The 19885-nt window shown below is 35.2% G+C and overlaps 1 protein-coding gene across 1 annotated transcript in view; it reads left to right on the forward strand.

The window, feature by feature from the left end:
- The first annotated feature begins 1637 nt into the window (after positions 1-1637).
- Positions 1638-19885, forward strand: part of LOC134814978 (exosome complex component RRP45-like) — a 112171-nt gene continuing 93923 nt past the window's right edge. The window contains exon 1 of the mRNA XM_063823371.1: positions 1638-1648. The gene's annotated coding sequence lies outside the window, so the exon portion shown is untranslated. The remainder of the gene's footprint in view (positions 1649-19885) is intronic.

Raw genomic sequence — 19885 nt, forward strand, 5'->3', positions numbered from 1 at the left:
AATCACAATAATTTTCTTCGTCATAATGTCATAATAAATCAAATAAATTTGAACGATGCCTGCCCCTCCTTCCTTTGTAGTCAAGACATCCTAAACATGCAAATCTGAAAGATAAGAAAGCGGGAGTGTCATCACCGCTTCTGAAAACGTGCCCAAACATCTTCCATCTTGCTTACTTGATCCTTTCAGTAAGGGGTCTGACATAAGACATTAAATCTCTTATATAAGTTCTCGTTACTGATAACCGTAGGCCAATAGGTGTTGATTATCTGTCTCAGATGCTTCTTTTGAAGAACGTCGACAGATGCCATAACGGTTTCAGGAGCAGCCCAGCTGCTACAATTATACAACAACACTGAAGTGACAAGAGCTTCGTACAGCTTCAGCTTTCTACTCTCACTGATCTGAACAGAATTATTCAACCAGACTTTCTTGTAGGTGTAGAAGGCAACATTGGCTTTGTTGCGTCTGTTGACAATGTCTCTTTCTGAACAAAGCTTTGATCCTAATAGCACTGACTCTCGCCACTCTTCTCGCCATATAATATCATATTATCACAAAATGATAAATCAAACGTCACTGATCAAGACTGGAGTCACCACACTTTGTGGTTAGAACTTACACCAAAAATCCCAGATGACAAATAGTTTGAAAGATCTGATATAATCTCAAAAAACACATTAAAAATATATTGTATAATATAAGGGAAAAATTAACAAAAGAGGCGCCAGTACCAATTTAGATCATTTACATATCCAAATTTTTAGAAACGGTCTCCCTCCCTAACTTGAAATTTTTTTTTCAAAATTCTCTTAATATTAAGAGCGCCTAGCTATTAAATGGATTCTGTTTGAAGAGAGCCGCAGTTATCCACCTGAGCAATATGTCAAAAAGTGCAAGCTTGTCGACATTCTTCCTTTGTCTCAAAAGTTTGACTTAAATGATCTTATTTTTTTCCACCAAGTTTTGAACAATTTAATTCCTGTATCGCTGCCTCACTATCTCTCTTTATATCAGGGCACTTCTCGACTAAGACGTTGCCACCTCGACAGTCTGTCTATTGTGTCATGAATTTTACCTAAGTTCAGTCAGAATTCACACACAATCTGTACCTCAAATAGTCCACTGGCAAAATCATTTTTCTGCAGAACCCATATACTGTGGAATGGACTCCTTTTACAGGTAAGACAGATTGTGTCTACTAGTCTTTTCAAATCTGAGGTCACTAAGCATCTATGGAAATGTTTATTGGATAGTGAAGCAACAGTCTAGCCTAATATCTTTGCTCCCCATATTATTTTTTGTATTTTTATTTTTTCTATTTACCTTACTATACGTTCAACATCATATCACACTTCCCCAACACACCTTCTCACACATTGATGACCATATCAGACTTGTATCTAATGTATATGGAATTTGACATATTGAAATACCAATTTTGACTCTATATCCACAGTTATTCACCATGGATTTGTTTGTTATTAAAAAGTTTTTCATAAATTTTTGGATTTAGATTAAACTGATGTATTGGGTCCAAGTAATTGCGGACATAGTTCACTATGTGTTTACCGTGTTTGGTTGCCCATCATATTTTACAGATGGGGGCGATATTTTGAACGATACTATTTTATATTCATTTATTGCTGTACTCTGTAAAATTTGAAAAGTATTTAATAAAAATTGAAAAAATATCAAATCCTATTTTTAGGTGGCAAAAGATATGAGTCTCGTTCGCAAAATCAAATCAACATTAACTCGATGGCTGCAGCTAATTAAATTAGTCCTCGTGGTTTTGATGATCATTTTTATCTTTTACAATTTGAGGAGAGGGATAGTATACGATCTTGCATTCCTAGGAAATTCGACTAAAGAAAACAAGCTAATAGTAATGGTTTCTTTTCCAGTTAAAACAAGGGCAAACTCCAAAAATATCATTATTCATACCAATATTAGTGGTTACATATTCCACAACCATCGATTAAGATTATGGTATGAAGGTAGATGTATAGACTCTAGTGACGGAGAAAAGTTGACAGTACAGTTTTGTGATCCTAATTTACAGCAGGTGAGACTTAGTCTCAACTTATGTTTCTTCCACTAAATGCAGAAGATAATACTAATTGAGTATTTTTGGGACCTGATCAAAAACATTGAAAGTTGAACTACTAACCATATTGCCACCATAACTAAAATAAATATGAATGAAGGTCAATTTTTGTCATCATTAATAAATATACTCTCAGGCGTTCAGTCTAACGATGGATAATCGTCTGATATACGAGAGAACTGGAAGATGTGTCAACTACAAAAGCCATGATAATGCCAAATTTCTGGAACTTATAGATTGCTCTGATGTCACAGAATCGTTCTTTACAGAAGACAAAGATGAAATGCTTTACATACAGCGTATCGTGAAGAATGAAGAGCTGTGCATCACACCAATGTCAGAGAGGAAGGATTTGAAAGTTACAACAAGTCCTTGTCTGGGGGATCCTGTTGGATTAACACGTTGCAATAAGCATGCTTCCAGAATGCTACTGATGGAGGAGGGTTATTTTCAAGAAGACAGGAAATTGTTAAAGATGGCTGTTATACCTCCAAATAGTTCATGTGACTTTAAAGCGTGTGGGTTCAACAAAAGAGAGCCGGTGAAACTCCTGCTACCTGACCAGGTGAGAAGATGTACAAAGCTGTGGGAATAAGTGACACTTGCAGTGAAAACAACCAGAAGACCAAATCTTATATTGCGTCTAGCTCGATCAGTGAGAGACAGTCTGGGGTTCGATCTCCCAATAGTTGCATACGACGACGGACCAAACGATTACCCTGATAAAATATATCAGCAAATTGCAGAGTATCCCTTATTACAGTACGTAGTGAGTAAAAATGAAGATCTCGGTATAGCTCGAGGAAGAAATCTGGCTGTTATGCAGGTCAAGACTAAATACTTCTTCCTTCTTGATGATGACATCAAGTTCACTGAATACACAAAACTCGATAAACTTGTTGAAATCCTTGACACTACTGATGTTACTGTGGCCTCAGCTGCTTACTTGGTATCTGGCTTTACTTCATACTTTGAATTTGGACATTTCAACGTGAACAAGGCATGCCGTAGACTTAGCATGGAGCTTACCATGGAGCTTGCACAATTGTCAACCAAACAATTCCAAACCATCCAAGTTGTGTCAGATGCGATGTTACTCAAAACGTATTTCTGGCACGAACCAAAGATATATTGGATATAGGAGGATGGGACCCAGAGCTAATGATAGTGGAACACAAGGATATATTTATTAGACTGAAGGCAGCTGGCATGAAAGTTGCACTTTGCCCGGATGTGAAAGTAAAGCACGCTCGTCCAACAAATGGCGAGGACTACTTAGAAAAAAGGAGACGAGGAGGACAAAGGTTTGAAAAGTCTGATTTTAAAAATATGATTCAAAAGATTAAATATAAAAGAAGTCCCTAAATGTGACCAACAATGACTTGTGACTTAAAATCTAAATTACAGAAAGACTTCATGACACTACCACTAAATAAAGATTTCTTTTGTGGATGGCCGCTCAATTTCCCGATCCGTGATGGCGTATTTTATCATATTCCATACAACCTGGGGACCCCAGTCTACTGTTTATGAGCATGAAAAATGCAGATATGGCGGAGTGACAAGCCGAGTGCCACCCAGTTAATTCCATATTAAATTTGAAAATCGTGTAAATATCTATGTAACCATATGTTTATTGTTTATGCAACCTGACACGGATGTGTGCAAAACAGTGATACTAAGTTCTAACTCGAAATAACAATAATAATATATCTTTGTGATTGTTTCTTCCGTTTTTCTTCCCTTGCGTTGCAAGCCCTCTCTCTTGTAAAAATAACCACTTTTGTAGATACACACAGTCTCTACGCCTTTATCCTCTGGTCCCTAAGGTCAGCCGACTCCGGGCCAGAGGAAAATTACCGATTGCCAAGGTTTGATGCCTAGGCAGTCGAGACCTCTCATTGAGACCAAATATAATAATATGCTATCAATTAGTGCCTAGTGGGATAGGTGCTATGTACATGGTGAAATTAACAATTTACTTTGTTAATTCAGCGACATAATCAACAATTATTTAATTCAGAATATCGCGCAAAATAACTTTGTATAGTCTAGTTAAGAACGTGGGTGACACGTACGTATGTATGTATGTACGCACAACCGTTACAAGCTACCATATACGAAAAAACCTCGTTCGCTAACCCTTGTCCTTGGATCGGGAAAAAATCTGATATATTTAGTGAAGAAATTCCTAAATGGTTAGATGACAGCCTTACATGTGTACTTGATAATAAAATTAGCGTTGAAACAGAGGTATTAACTGTACTAATTTCAGGTTTAGAGCTCTAATAAACAGCAGATGGAACATTCAGAACATATTCGAGAGACCGGCAAGAAATCACTTGGTGATAAACCACGATACAGGAGAGATAACATACATTGAGGAGAAGGAACGTGGATCATGTTAATGGTTTTATATTTTTAATGGTCAAATAAGAGCTGTTATATGTTTGGGATACCTAAAGGGTCAATTTTCAATTTTGGGTCTATTTAATTATTTCCCTTTTCAATCATCGTGTTCTTTCTCATAGTTATATGAATATCATTGTATTGTATTTAAGGACACGTTCATTTGAGTTTGAGGATATTCGTAAACAAAAATAATGGCGTTTTCGACGATAGTGGCTTAATTTTGACATCTATTAACCTAGCACTTTCAGAAGTTCTGAACATTAGCCACGTAACCCATACTCCCATATGCACCGCTCAGAAAGAAAATCTATTGTTGTTAGGCACTATAATGTTTCAAATGTCACATTTTGTGTGACTTAGTTAATTGCAGTTGTCTAATCATTATTCCTTGGTCTGAAATATAGTAAATTAGGTCAATCTTACAATTATGATACAACATTGGTCAATGGGCACGGATCGAACGGTTACAAGGCAATATATGGGTAACTTTGTCACACTAATGATACCATACCTCTATTCTACTATGAGGTGTCCTAAAAACCCTTTCAACTCATTATTTGATGGTTGCTCTACCAATCATAGCCCTAAAATATATTTTTTTGAATAGTTAGCTAATACAGGCACTTGGTTATTGGGAAATGAGGTTAATTCTGTCACAATATATGAAATTTTAAATTTTGGGCGAATTATTTATATTTGATTTTGGGTTTGAAAGGCGGGAAAACTTTATATAATGACAATGTAGTTGATGCAAGTTAAGATCAGTTGATGTTTACATTGTCACAAAAATTATACGAAATAGTAAATAGGTTAAAAACAATGATTATAGAATGAAATAGTCTCTTATAATAACTGATGTGACAAAGTGAACATGTCTTGCCCCTATTTTGAAGATCTATATTCTATACCTCTATTAGAATTCAACATTCTTAAGTTTAACAATTTTAGGTTAAATTTGTCAAAGTCACTAAAAATGTGACAAAATTAACTTTCCCTGCCCCAACAATATCAAGATAGTGTGTTAAAATTGGCATAGGATGCTTTATTGCCTATATAAATCAATCCAAACTACAAAATATATGTTAATGTGATGACGATTACCTAACTCTTATAGTAACTGATGTGCCAAAGTAAACATGTCTTGCCCCTACTTTGAAGATCTATAATACTATTAGAATTCAACATTCTTTCAGAAAGGATTGGAAGAATATTGTCCAGAACATCAGAGCTCAATTTTAACAATTTTAGATTAATTTGTCAATGACACTGAAAATGTGACAAAATTAACTTTCCCTGCCCCAACAATATCAAGATAGTGCACGTTAAAATTGGCATAGGATGCTTTATTATAGGTATATTAATCGATCCAAACTACGAAAAATATCTTTTAATCTGATGACGATTACCTAACTCTTATAATAACTGATGTGACAAAGTAAACATGTCTTGCCCCTATTTTGAAGAACTTTACCTCTATTAGAATACTATCTTACTATGTAACTTAATCATCAAAAATTTTTCGATAAACTAGTTATTTTGCCAGCAAGGAGCTAACAGAGTTATAATACATTTTTTGTGACGAAATTACCCTATTTTGACCATGTTGTGGTAGTTTAATTGTGACACTGTTAACATATTACCACCTGATAATGATTCATGTGACTGGTGCATGATACTAGCAGTGTTGTTTGATCCATAGTATGTAATATAAGGGGTTTAAGCTGGTATATCATTATTTGTTCAATTTCACACATGTTCAGATATCATCAAGATTATGTGACAAAGTAAACTTGGTTGTGCCTTCTGTGTTTTAATTCCTTACGACTATTATATGATATAATAACAATTCCCAGCACTTTCAGGCCATCAAATAAACCTACACTACTCAGCATTGCTTATCAGGGTACCCTAAACATTCATCACATATTTTCTTTAATGTGTGACAGAGTAAACCTGAGTGCACCATCCAACGAAAAAAGTCGTCAAATATGTAGGTGATGGTCATATGTACCCATCCAATCAACTGGACACTCAAAAATTTGGTCAAAAACGGCAGCAAGGGGTCCATATTTACTCCGTCACATGTTTATAGTGTGACAATGTAACCATTTCCGTGCCGGCCGTATTTAAGCGATATCTTATCACCTGATTAAGATATCGTTATGTGACAAAGTTAGCCTAGAGGATAAGACGATTATACTAACCATCAATGGTTTATGTAATTTCATAGTGTGACAAAGTCAACTACACTGTGCCTTTTAATAGGGTCACTTATAAGTTATATTTACCAATATCCTCAAACTCAAATGAACGTGTCCTTAAACGATACAGATTTATAAATCTGTCTTGTCGTTTGCAGTTTCAATTTCTTTAAGTAGTGAATCGGACTCAATGTTTGCATAAGTTGGCTATTTCTACGCTATGAATTTCAATTTAATTCAATTATTTTCTCTGATTAATCTGAGGAGATACATCAGCGAATTGCAGAGTATCCCCTATAACAGTACGTAGTGAGTAAAAATGAAAATCTTGCTATAACTCAAGGAAGGAATTTGGCTGTTAAGCAGGTCAAGACTAAGTACTTCTTCCTTCTTGATGATGACATCAAGTTCAATGAATACACAAAACTCCATAAACTTGTTGAAATCCTGGACACTACCGATGTCACTACCCGATGTCACAGTGGCTTCAGCTGCTTATATTATTATATATGGGTGAATAGCTTAACTGGATACTTTCAATTTTAAAGTTTGTACTCAAACTGCAGAGTAGAATGTTCATTGTTGTAACGGTCTAGAGTTTTATTTGTACTCATGGGAATATGTGATCCGTTAATCAGAGTGAACTTTTTAAAAAAAATCTTAAATTTAAAAAAGTATTACTCTCAACTCCCACTAAAATACTTTCTAAGCAGACCTCAAGAAAATAACTAAATCTGGTCTAAACTCTAAGTAGTGTTTCCATTATTTCACTAGAAAACTTAAAAGCTATCCTCCAATAAGATAAAACCACCCAATCTCAAACTCCAGTAAGAATATAAAACCCACGACTATTCTTCTTACTAGATTTACCTCATCAGCTGGTTCAATAATACACATTACACATATGCAAGCTTTTTAGTTAACAAAAGCGAGGCATGTACTCATAGAAAATACTAGTCTTAGTCATATTACCTACGTTTGGCTTGCTTGAACTTCACTCGTAATAAATTAATAATTCTACATTTTACAGCGTACTCACTGTATTAATCAATCAGCTGATCAGCATTGATTTATTATATTAGTGTTAATGTTGTTAATAATGATTTATCCTTTCTATTCGCTTGTTTGCCTTAGCAAATTTTCCGATCAATTAAGTGTTCACAAGATCAGTTATATATAATATCATATTTAATTATCACAATATGATAAATCAAACGTCACTGATAAAGTCTGGAGCTACCGCACTTTGTAGTTGGAACTTACACCAAGATGAAAAATAGTTTGAAGGATCTGATATAAATGAGCTTATACTCTAGTTTACCATACCTAACGACCATATCCCATTATTCCCCGGCCATGCAGTTAGTTTAAACACATCTAGAAGTATCTTACATTTTTATATCAAAAGTTAGCAAAATTCGGCCAGTGCACACATGGCCAAAATCAGTTAGACTAATAAATCCATCATAAGGCATTTGTGGCATAGATTGTTGCATAATTTCTATATGATTGTGGCCATTGCGGTCAATTTGAGCCTTCACAAAAGTTTGTGCAGTGTTCAGGAGCTGAGATTACTGTGTATATACGAATATAAGACAAGTGGGCGGGGCCAAAAGAGCAACTTCGCCAGTCTGAAGTTTTGGGCTCGGATTTGTTTGTTTCTAAAAACCTTGGAAAGAACCCCAAAAATGTCAAGCCTTCTACTATGAAATGCAGGTCGATGTGCATAATTGAGAAGATTATAAGTAGTATGTAATATGGTACCGCTGTATCACCTAAAAGTGAGGCACCTGATTTTGTGTATAATTACGTAATTTAACCCTAATTAGTGGTGATTTTTGCTAATCCTAATTGTTAATTGTATACACTAACCCTAATTAGGAGCGTTTATTCCTCATTAACATTTGGCTAATTTGGGGAGACCATACTATTACACTGAGGCTAACCCTAGATAACAATTATGTAGTGTGTACTGTAACTTGAACACTGCGTATGTTGCATGAGAATTGAGAAAGTATATACAATAGTTATTGTCAGAAGCTTTTAAGCACACCTGTTCATATTATATAAAGGAGCAAGTGCTGGGGGAGCATTTTGCACATCTAATCACAACCTTTATATACTTTCTAATGGAAAAGTCATTATTTGTAATACGGGAGTATCATGTAAGTGTTAACTTGTGACACACAGAAAGTTTTTTCTTATTACCTTTTAGCTTTCTAATAAGGACTGATGTTGACCTTTGGGGATATTTCTAAGTTGTCAGACCGTGAACTAAGAGAGAAGTTAATACCTAAACCTGGATATAGTACTGAGACTCCGAGGAAAGTATACAAGGTGCAATTGTTTAACCTAAAGCTCGATTTTCTGGATCAGGATTAAGTTGAATACTGACCCATGATTGCATCTGTATGGATACTCAAAGTCACAACACCTGTTGATGTGACAAAAGAATCAGCCAGTTTTGATGAGTTGCTCTTGAAATATCTTATCGATCAATTTGATACATCTGACCGAATGAATTATTATTATTGTGTGTCAACAGTATGACATAGTACACAGCATGCAGTATAGGAGAGCAGCAAATTAATCAATCGTGTTAATATGAGTGAACATTATTTTAAATAATGTGTTAAGATCACTAAAACAGTAAATTTCTCAACCCCCAATAAATCGGCTATATAAGGAACTCATAAACAGGATCATTTCATAATTAACGCGCTACGATACGCTTCATTGTTTTTTTTAGAGCTTATTAACTTTTGTGACATCGCGTAAAACAAAACAAAAAACGTCCTATATAAAGGGGGACTCTATACAGTTTAAGTCACTTCACGTTTGACTAGTAACGCTATGTCAAAGATGGTGTACTCCCACAAATGTAACCATTGTTACAAGTCTTTTAAAACTTCACGAAGCTTGGCGTCACACAAATACAAATTTCATTCTGACACACGTTCAGTTAATAAAGACTGCAGAAATCTTGATAATTTTTCTATCAATAGTGATATTGAATCAGTCTCTGTAACAAGTGAGACATCAGTTTCATTAGCTCTACGTGAATTGAAAGATCTCATGAAAATTGTACAACAAAGAAACAACAAACAAGAGGACAAAATGAGAGAATTGGATGCTAAGATATTCTCGCTGGAGTATAGTAAACGTGATGATCTTCCTACACCAATGAATTACAATCACGACAACACCAATGAGATAAAGTGGGAGACTAAAAGACAATCTGAACGAATAGGAGATCTTGAAAGAAAAATAAAAAGATTAGAGCAATCTTGTGAAGATGAAATGGATCAATCGTTTGTCAAAACAGTGGAGGATGCAACCAACGTTCAGCGATTATTCCAAAGCAATGACGTGGGAGCAATCCAGAAACAAATAGTAGCTCTAAAGAATGGAGTTCTTTTACTTCTTGACAATTTTGATCATAGTCCTGAAATAGAAAACCTGTTGCGACGAATAAATGATGCTTCATTTAAAGAGGCTCAAGAAATCGTGCACAAAAATTTCTTTGCTCTACAAAAAGCTTTTACTTCTGTCTCGTTTGAGCAAAAACCTAATTTTGAAAATGAAGATGAATCGGACGAAAACGAAGAATCTCAAAATGATGAGACTACAGGTCAAACTGAAAACGATGATTCAGAAGGTTCAAGCAACGAAATAGAGGAAGAAAATTCAGCTGATGAGACTCAGACAGAATATTATACTAGTGATAATTCAGACATTGAAGATTCGAATTGAAGAAAGGGACTATGGATAATTGATTACTCAATATTCGACTTTTCTTTCTTTTTTTTTAAATTTAGAATTACGTATTAATTTAAAAATATTGTAGCGAGGGATTTTTTAAATTGTTATTCGATATATTCAATTCTTTTTAGTATTTTAAAAAAAAACTATTTCTTTTATTAATATTGTCATGAAATACGCAAAAGACTAAACAAACTTCATAAATCAATTTCAATTTGCAAATAAGTAAAACATATAGATAATTCCACAATATAGATGCAAAAACCATAAACCCGGTGATATCACCCATATCACCCGGTGATATCACCCATATCACCCGGTGATATCACCCGTATCACCCGGTGATATCACCCGTTAAAACATATAGATAATTCCACAATATAGATGCAAAAACCATAAACCCGGTGATATCACCCATATCACCCGGTGATATCACCCGTATCACCCGGTGATATGTTATTTTCCTGCTACTTTTGATCATTCAAAATGATAAAATTTAAGAAAAAGCTGCCCGGACGAGCTCAGTGTACATGCTTTGTTAGTTATTACAGCGTGGTTACTATGTTCATATATATTGGAACAGTGCATATAATCGAAAGTATGCATCCAGACATGTGTATGTGTTCGACCAGAGTTCGTTTCAAAGTTTACAGCTCTCACACAACTCAGTTTAGTGGGCATTCCCACAATTATTTGAGATGGAAATGAGTGGAGAGAATGCTCTCCTGATTCCGTATTTTCTCGGGAGCCAACCCCGAACAGTGATATAGCTGACTCATGGTACTGGAGATAGGCTAAGATCTCTCTAACCGAACCGTCAGCATCAGCCATATCACAGAAATTTTTGTGTGTTTTTGAGTTTCGTAAGAGCTGCAGACCCTGGATTCGAACCTAGGACCTTCAGATATTTTTATTCATTTCAAGCTTTCAAGGTGGGAAATTAGTGCTCTGAGCTAATTCCAGGCCATCCCAGTTAGAATTCATGTGTACTTATAGACTGAAATAACGATACAATGAGCAATGTTTGTCTAATGACTGGCCCTCAGCAAGGCTCGAACACTCTACCTCGAGGCTAATTAGTAGAGTGATCACAGCTGCACGCCACGGGAGGGCCGTATGAACTAAATAACATTGCTTTATATACGTCATGTATAGCTTCCATCTTTGTGAGGCACTACGTTTGTTGCATACAAATATATACAATAGTTATTGTCATAAGCTTTTAAGCACACCTGTTCATATTATAAACCCCTCCGGGATAGAATAAGATTCTGATAATCCCGGCTCCCGCTAAATAGATTCTGATAATCCCGGCTCCCGCTGTTAGTTTTTTCCCGCTAAATAAATAACCCCGGCACAGCTTTTATAATCCCGCCCCGCTAATTTGGCTCAACAAGATTTGTTTTGTTTTGATATTCCATGAGAATTTCAACCGCGTACTGTCACGTGTTTTGATGACGTGTATCACGTGACTAACTACTACGACGCGCATTGGTAAAAAATGTCACGTGACCTATGGCTTAACGTAAGAACTATAAATACACTCGATCTACGTATCGGTCTAATTGCAGGCGCTGGCAAAACTCCAGCACACTACATTACTTAAACTCTTACATTAATTGGACCAGTTCCAAAACTTGTCTCGACGGTTACATTTGATTTTGTCCGGTTCGGTTAATTTTGTCGAGTTTGATATAAGCCATGTATTATAGTCGTCTACTTTGATGAACTTCATGACACGATATCATTATTAGCTTTTATCGCTTGCCAGGCTTAACTCGACGCCCCTTATCGATATTCATATTCATTCAACGTTCTGACTGAGGAATAGTGTTTAAATATAACGCCAATTTCAAAAGTCATAGTACCTTAGTTGTATTTATTTGGAAGTCCCCAATTCCATTTCATATTTTCCATAATGATCTCATATAGCTAGAATTAAGAGTAAAATGTCAAATTTGTTGGTCCTAGCACTAACCCGGAGGGGTTTATAACACATAACACCGGCACGCTTAAGTTATATTATTAATATATATATGGGCGATTTCACGTAAAGTAAATTACACTTTGCACAAAAATTTGGCCTTATTCTGACTCTCAAGCATTACACAAACATAACAGAATCATGATAAATTGCATGAAACATCTCCTATGTACTCCACACACAGCTATATTAAGATTTTTACTCCAACTGCTATGGCTTTTGAGTGAGGCACGTTTGAAAATGTAAAGTAAATTACAGGGCACAAATTGACATTCCTGACCAACGTGTATTGAAATCTCATTTCGTGCCCAGGTGTGAGAGTAAACATTTAAATATTTTTCATGCACACTGGCAAATGTCTTGCCTGTACTGGAAAGGGTTTGTTTTGGTAAATGGTTAATAGCTGTGTTCTGTAGAAGCCTTTGTTCCTTGTAAAGTAAGTTACTCTTTTGTGTCAAGTAGTTTACACTGTTACACAATCCTTTGATTTTAACTGTTTAAAGCTGCCCCTTTGTCTTTAATTCGTTTGCTAAGTGTATGAACTATGTAATATATGATTAATAATGATATATCAGTTTATCATAAGCCAATTAAGGGGGCCGGGGGGCCTTCATCAAAATTTTCTCGAAATTGACTTTATAGTTGTTTCTAATAGAGGGGAGTGATATCTATCAGATGCTTTTGGTCCCATGGAAAAATATTGTTCCTAGACGAAATTATGATCGGTCAAATGTCAGCGCTTATGTGTAATTGTATTGCGCGAGCGATTTTCAATTTTTGAAAATCTTGGACCTCAAAAAATCGTCAAAAAACGAGGTCCAAGATTTTCAAAATCGAATAAAATATGTTTAAAGGTCTATCTCAAAATTCTGTCTGGCTCATCTCTTTTAAATTATCTCTAGAACATATCCTGAAAGTTTCAGGGTGATTGCTCAAAAAATGTAGGAGAAGATAGATTTTTAGACTCGATTTTCAGGACACGTGATTGAAAATCGCTTGCGCAATACAATTACACATAAGTGCTGACCTTTGACCGACAATAATTTCGGCTAGGAATAATATTTTTCCATGGGACCAAAAGCATCTGATAGATATCACTCCCTTCTATCAGAAACAACTAAAAAGTCAATTTCGAGGGAATTTTGATGGAGACCCCCGGCCCCCTTAATTGGTTGATTGATCCACTGATTGGGTCCACAGTTAGCCCAGTTATACAGAGTAGGTAGGTGGGCGTAAATGTACGAATGTTTCCCAGCTCAAAAATTTGTGTTCAAGCAGGCCACTGGATTTTCTGTAAAGTAAAGTATTATTTTCGAAAAGTCAATTTTTAACCATTTTTAACCATTTTTATAGATTTCTTTAATGAAATTCTGACCAGAACCAATCTATTATCACTTTTAAATAACTTTTATTCTGTTTGACAATCGTTACTTGTTGTGTTTTACTACTATTACTGAATAAAAAGCATATGTGTAAATTACTTGACACGTAAATTACTTGACATGTAACTTACTTGACGCTGGTATTGACATGATCTGATATCTATGGATCTAAATAAACAAGTACATTATGTCTTGACATCAGAGTTAGCTTGTTTTAGCAAGATTTCAGCAAGAAATAACATGAAATGTGGCCAGCAGAAAACTTTTTTGTTTTTTATGTATAGTAATTTACACTAAAAACAGGAGAAAGTAGAATAGCATTGCTCCGAATCTGCTTCAATTTTGAGTCCCAAATTTTGCATACAGCTTCAGTGAAGTGGTATGCACCTTTACGGATCAAGAATTAATGAATATTACAACAATCTCTTTTTAGTAAACAGCTTTTATTATAGAGTAGTTTTGGCCTGTAAAACATGACAATTTATGGGTATTTTGAAAACGCGATAACACAGAAACGAAGTGAGATATTTATAAGCGGTTTTTTGTGTCTAACAGTTTATGATCTTATCTTTCAGACTCCAATCAAAGCTAGTTTCATAACTGAAATTTATTTTTTCCCCTCCTTGTTCATGTTTCATGAAATTGCCCATATATAATATTATTAATATATAATATTATTAAAATAACCCCTCGTGCTAAAGCACGTCGGGGTTATTTTCATAATAATCCCTCGTGCTTCGCACTCGAAATTATTATAAATTTTTCCCGCGCGTCGCGGGAAAAATTGAAATATAATCCCTGCGCATGCCGGGGTTATGTGTGTTATATAAGGGAGTAAGTGCTGGGGGAGCATTGTGTACATCTAATTACAACATGTTTATATGTTGACTGATGGAAAAGCCCTTATTTGTAACACAGGAGTATCATGTGGGTGCTATGTTGTAACACACGTTTATCGTCAAAAAAATTATTTCGAGATGGCAATCAATTCTCAAAACCAAAGAGTTTTTTGTTGTTGTCGTGAGCGTGTTAATTTTGTATGTGCTAGCTAAATTTAACTAGAGTGTACAGTTTAGGACAACACCTGGTTGATATGGTAACGTAATGAGAAAGCACTTTTCAGGACGGTTACTCAGTAGTACCAAGATTGTACCGTCATTGTAAAGTAAAGTTACGGCAACAGCTGTGTTTGTACTTGACAGATATTTACTTAATTTAAGAATCAAATAAAACTAAAGTGAATTGATAAAAATGTAACTTTCTTAAAAGAAATACATGTCAACAAAATGTAGAAGCTGATAAATATATAGTGTACTCGATCACGTATTACACTGACTGTTTGATATGAAATGTAATTTATAGAGAGTACTTACAGGACGGTTACTTTACAGTACCATATCAACCAGGTGTTGTCCTAAACTGTACACTCTAGTTAAATTTAGCTAGCACATACAAAATTAACACGCTCACGACAACAACAAAAAACTCTTTGGTTTTGAGAATTGATTGCCATCTCGAAATAATTTTTTTGACGATAAACGTGTGTTACAACATAGCACCCACATGATACTCCTGTGTTACAAATAAGGGCTTTTCCATCAGTCAACATATAAACATGTTGTAATTAGATGTACACAATGCTCCCCCAGCACTTACTCCCTTATATAATATAAACAGGTGTGCTTAAAAGCTTATGACAATAACTATTGTATATATTTGTATGCAACAAACGTAGTGCCTCACAAAGATGGAAGCTATACATGACGTATATAAAGCAATGTTATTTAGTTCATACGGCCCTCCCGTGGCGTGCAGCTGTGATCACTCTACTAATTAGCCTCGAGGTAGAGTGTTCGAGCCTTGCTGAGGGCCAGTCATTAGACAAACATTGCTCATTGTATCGTTATTTCAGTCTATAAGTACACATGAATTCTAACTGGGATGGCCTGGAATTAGCTCAGAGCACTAATTTCCCACCTTGAAAGCTTGAAATGAATAAAAATATCTGAAGGTCCTAGGTTCGAATCCAGGGTCTGCAGCTCTTACGAAACTCAAAAACACACAAAAATTTCTGTGATATGGCTGATGCTGACGGTTCGGTTAGAGAGATCTTAGCCTATCTCCAGTACCATGAGTCAGCTATATCACTGTTCGGGGTTGGCTCCCGAGAAAATACGGAATCAGGAGAGCATTCTCTCCACTCATTTCCATCTCAAATAATTATGGGAATGCCCACTAAACTGAGTTGTGTGAGAGCTGTAAACTTTGAAACGAACTCTGGTCGAACACATACACATGTCTGGATGCATACTTTCGATTATATGCACTGTTCCAATATATATGAACATAGTAACCACGCTGTAATAACTAACAAAGCATGTACACTGAGCTCGTCCGGGCAGCTTTTTCTTAAATTTTATCATTTTGAATGATCAAAAGTAGCAGGAAAATAACATATCACCGGGTGATACGGGTGATATCACCGGGTGATATGGGTGATATCACCGGGTTTATGGTTTTTGCATCTATATTGTGGAATTATCTATATGTTTTAACGGGTGATATCACCGGGTGATACGGGTGATATCACCGGGTGATATGGGTGATATCACCGGGTGATATGGGTGATATCACCGGGTTTATGGTTTTTGCATCTATATTGTGGAATTATCTATATGTTTTACTTATTTGCAAATTGAAATTGATTTATGAAGTTTGTTTAGTCTTTTGCGTATTTCATGACAATATTAATAAAAGAAATAGTTTTTTTTTTAAATACTAAAAAGAATTGAATATATCGAATAACAATTTAAAAAAATCCCTCGCTACAATATTTTTAAATTAATACGTAATTCTAAATTAAAAAAAAAAGAAAGAAAAGTCGAATATTGAGTAATCAATTATCCATAGTCCCTTTCTTCAATTCGAATCTTCAATGTCTGAATTATCACTAGTATAATATTCTGTCTGAGTCTCATCAGCTGAATTTTCTTCCTCTATTTCGTTGCTTGAACCTTCTGAATCATCGTTTTCAGTTTGACCTGTAGTCTCATCATTTTGAGATTCTTCGTTGTCGTCCGATTCATCTTCATTTTCAAAATTAGGTTTTTGCTCAAACGAGACAGAAGTAAAAGCTTTTTGTAGAGCAAAGAAATTTTTGTGCACGATTTCTTGAGCCTCTTTAAATGAAGCATCATATATTCGTCGCAACAGGTTTTCTATTTCAGGACTATGATCAAAATTGTCAAGAAGTAAAAGAACTCCATTCTTTAGAGCTACTATTTGTTTCTGGATTGCTCCCACGTCATTGCTTTGGAATAATCGCTGAACGTTGGTTGCATCCTCCACTGTTTTGACAAACGATTGATCCATTTCATCTTCACAAGATTGCTCTAATCTTTTTATTTTTCTTTCAAGATCTCCTATTCGTTCAGATTGTCTTTTAGTCTCCCACTTTATCTCATTGGTGTTGTCGTGATTGTAATTCATTGGTGTAGGAAGATCATCACGTTTACTATACCCCAGCGAGAATATCTTAGCATCCAATTCTCTCAATTTGTCCTCTTGTTTGTCGTTTCTTTGTTGTACAATTTTCATGAGATCTTTCAATTCACGTAGAGCTAATGAAACTGATGTCTCACTTGTTACAGAGACTGATTCAATATCACTATTGATAGAAAAATTATCAAGATTTCTGCAGTCTTTATTAACTGAACGTGTGTCAGAATGAAATTTGTATTTGTGTGACGCCAAGCTTCGTGAAGTTTTAAAAGACTTGTAACAATGGTTACATTTGTGGGAGTACACCATCTTTGACATAGCGTTACTAGTCAAACGTGAAGTGACTTAAACTGTATAGAGTCCCCCTTTATATAGGACGTTTTTTGTTTTGTTTTACGCGATGTCACAAAAGTTAATAAGCTCTAAAAAAAACAATGAAGCGTATCGTAGCGCGTTAATTATGAAATGATCCTGTTTATGAGTTCCTTATATAGCCGATTTATTGGGGGTTGAGAAATTTACTGTTTTAGTGATCTTAACACATTATTTAAAATAATGTTCACTCATATTAACACGATTGATTAATTTGCTGCTCTCCTATACTGCATGCTGTGTACTATGTCATACTGTTGACACACAATAATAATAATTCATTCGGTCAGATGTATCAAATTGATCGATAAGATATTTCAAGTGCAACTCATCAAAACTGGCTGATTCTTTTGTCACATCAACAGGTGTTGTGACTTTGAGTATCCATACAGATGCAATCATGGGTCAGTATTCAACTTAATCCTGATCCAGAAAATCGAGCTTTAGGTTAAACAATTGCACCTTGTATACTTTCCTCGGAGTCTCAGTACTAGATCCAGGTTTAGGTATTAACTTCTCTCTTAGTTCACGGTCTGACAACTTAGAAATATCCCCAAAGGTCAACATCAGTCCTTATTAGAAAGCTAAAAGGTAATAAGAAAAAACTTTCTGTGTGTCACAAGTTAACACTTACATGATACTCCCGTATTACAAATAATGACTTTTCCATTAGAAAGTATATAAAGGTTGTGATTAGATGTGCAAAATGCTCCCCCAGCACTTGCTCCTTTATATAATATGAACAGGTGTGCTTAAAAGCTTCTGACAATAACTATTGTATATACTTTCTCAATTCTCATGCAACATACGCAGTGTCCAAGTTACAGTACACACTACATAATTGTTATCTAGGGTTAGCCTCAGTGTAATAGTATGGTCTCCCCAAATTAGCCAAATGTTAATGAGGAATAAACGCTCCTAATTAGGGTTAGTGTATACAATTAACAATTAGGATTAGCAAAAATCACCACTAATTAGGGTTAAATTACGTAATTATACACAAAATCAGGTGCCTCACTTTTAGGTGATACAGCGGTACCATATTACATACTACTATTATAAGTGGTTAATAATTGACTCTGAGGGTCATCAAATGGCCAAGAAACAATTAACTTTATGTGGTTGCATATTTTCTTATATCAAATTCTATTTTTAAGTGGCAAAAGATATTTGTCTCATTTACAGATCCAAATTTTTAGAAACGGTCCCCCTCCCTAATTTTATATTTTCTTTCAAAATTATCTTAATATATCAAATTATATTTTTAGGTGGCTAAAGATATGAGTCTCGTTCGCAAAATCAAATCCAAATTAACTCGATGGCTGCAGCTAATCAAATTAGTCCTCGTGGTTTTGATGATCATTTTTATCTTTTACAATTTGAGGAGTGGGATAATATACGATCTTGCATTCCTAGGAAATTCGACAAAAGAAAACAAGCTAATGGTTTCTTTTCCAGTTAAAACAAGGGCAAACTCCAAAAATATCAGTATTCATACCAATATTAGTGGTTACATATTCCACAACCATCGATTAAGATTATGGTATGAAGGTAGATGTATAGACTCTAGTGACGGAGAAAAGTTGACAGTACAGTTTTGTGATCCTAATTTACAGCAGGTGAGACTTAGTGTCAACTTATGTTTCTTCCACAAAATGCAGAAGATAATACTAATTGACTATTTTTGGGACCTAATCAAAAACATTGAAAGTTGAACTACTAACCATATTGCCACCATAACTAAAATAAAAATGAATGAAGGTCAATTTTTGTCATCGTTAATAAATATACTCTCAGGCGTTCAGTCTAACGATGGATAATCGTCTGATATACGAGAGAACTGGAAGATGTGTAAACTACAAAAGCCATGATAATGCCAAATTTCTGGAACTTATAGATTGCTCTGATGTCACAGAATCGTTCTTTACAGAAGACAAAGATGAAATGCTTTACATACAGCGTATCGTGAAGAATGAAGAGCTGTGCATCACACCAATGTCAGAGAGGAACGATTTGAACGTTACAACAAGTCCTTGTCTGGAGGATCCTGTTCGATTAACACGTTGTAATAAGCATGCTTCCAGAATGCTACTGATGGAGGAAGATGTTTTTCAAGAAGACAGAAAATTGTTAAAGATGGCTGTTGTACCTCCAAATAGTT

The sequence above is a fragment of the Bolinopsis microptera genome, chromosome 5 (genome assembly GCF_026151205.1).
Source record: "Bolinopsis microptera isolate Bmic1 chromosome 5, MBARI_Bmic_1.0, whole genome shotgun sequence".
Taxonomy (NCBI): domain Eukaryota; kingdom Metazoa; phylum Ctenophora; class Tentaculata; order Lobata; family Bolinopsidae; genus Bolinopsis; species Bolinopsis microptera.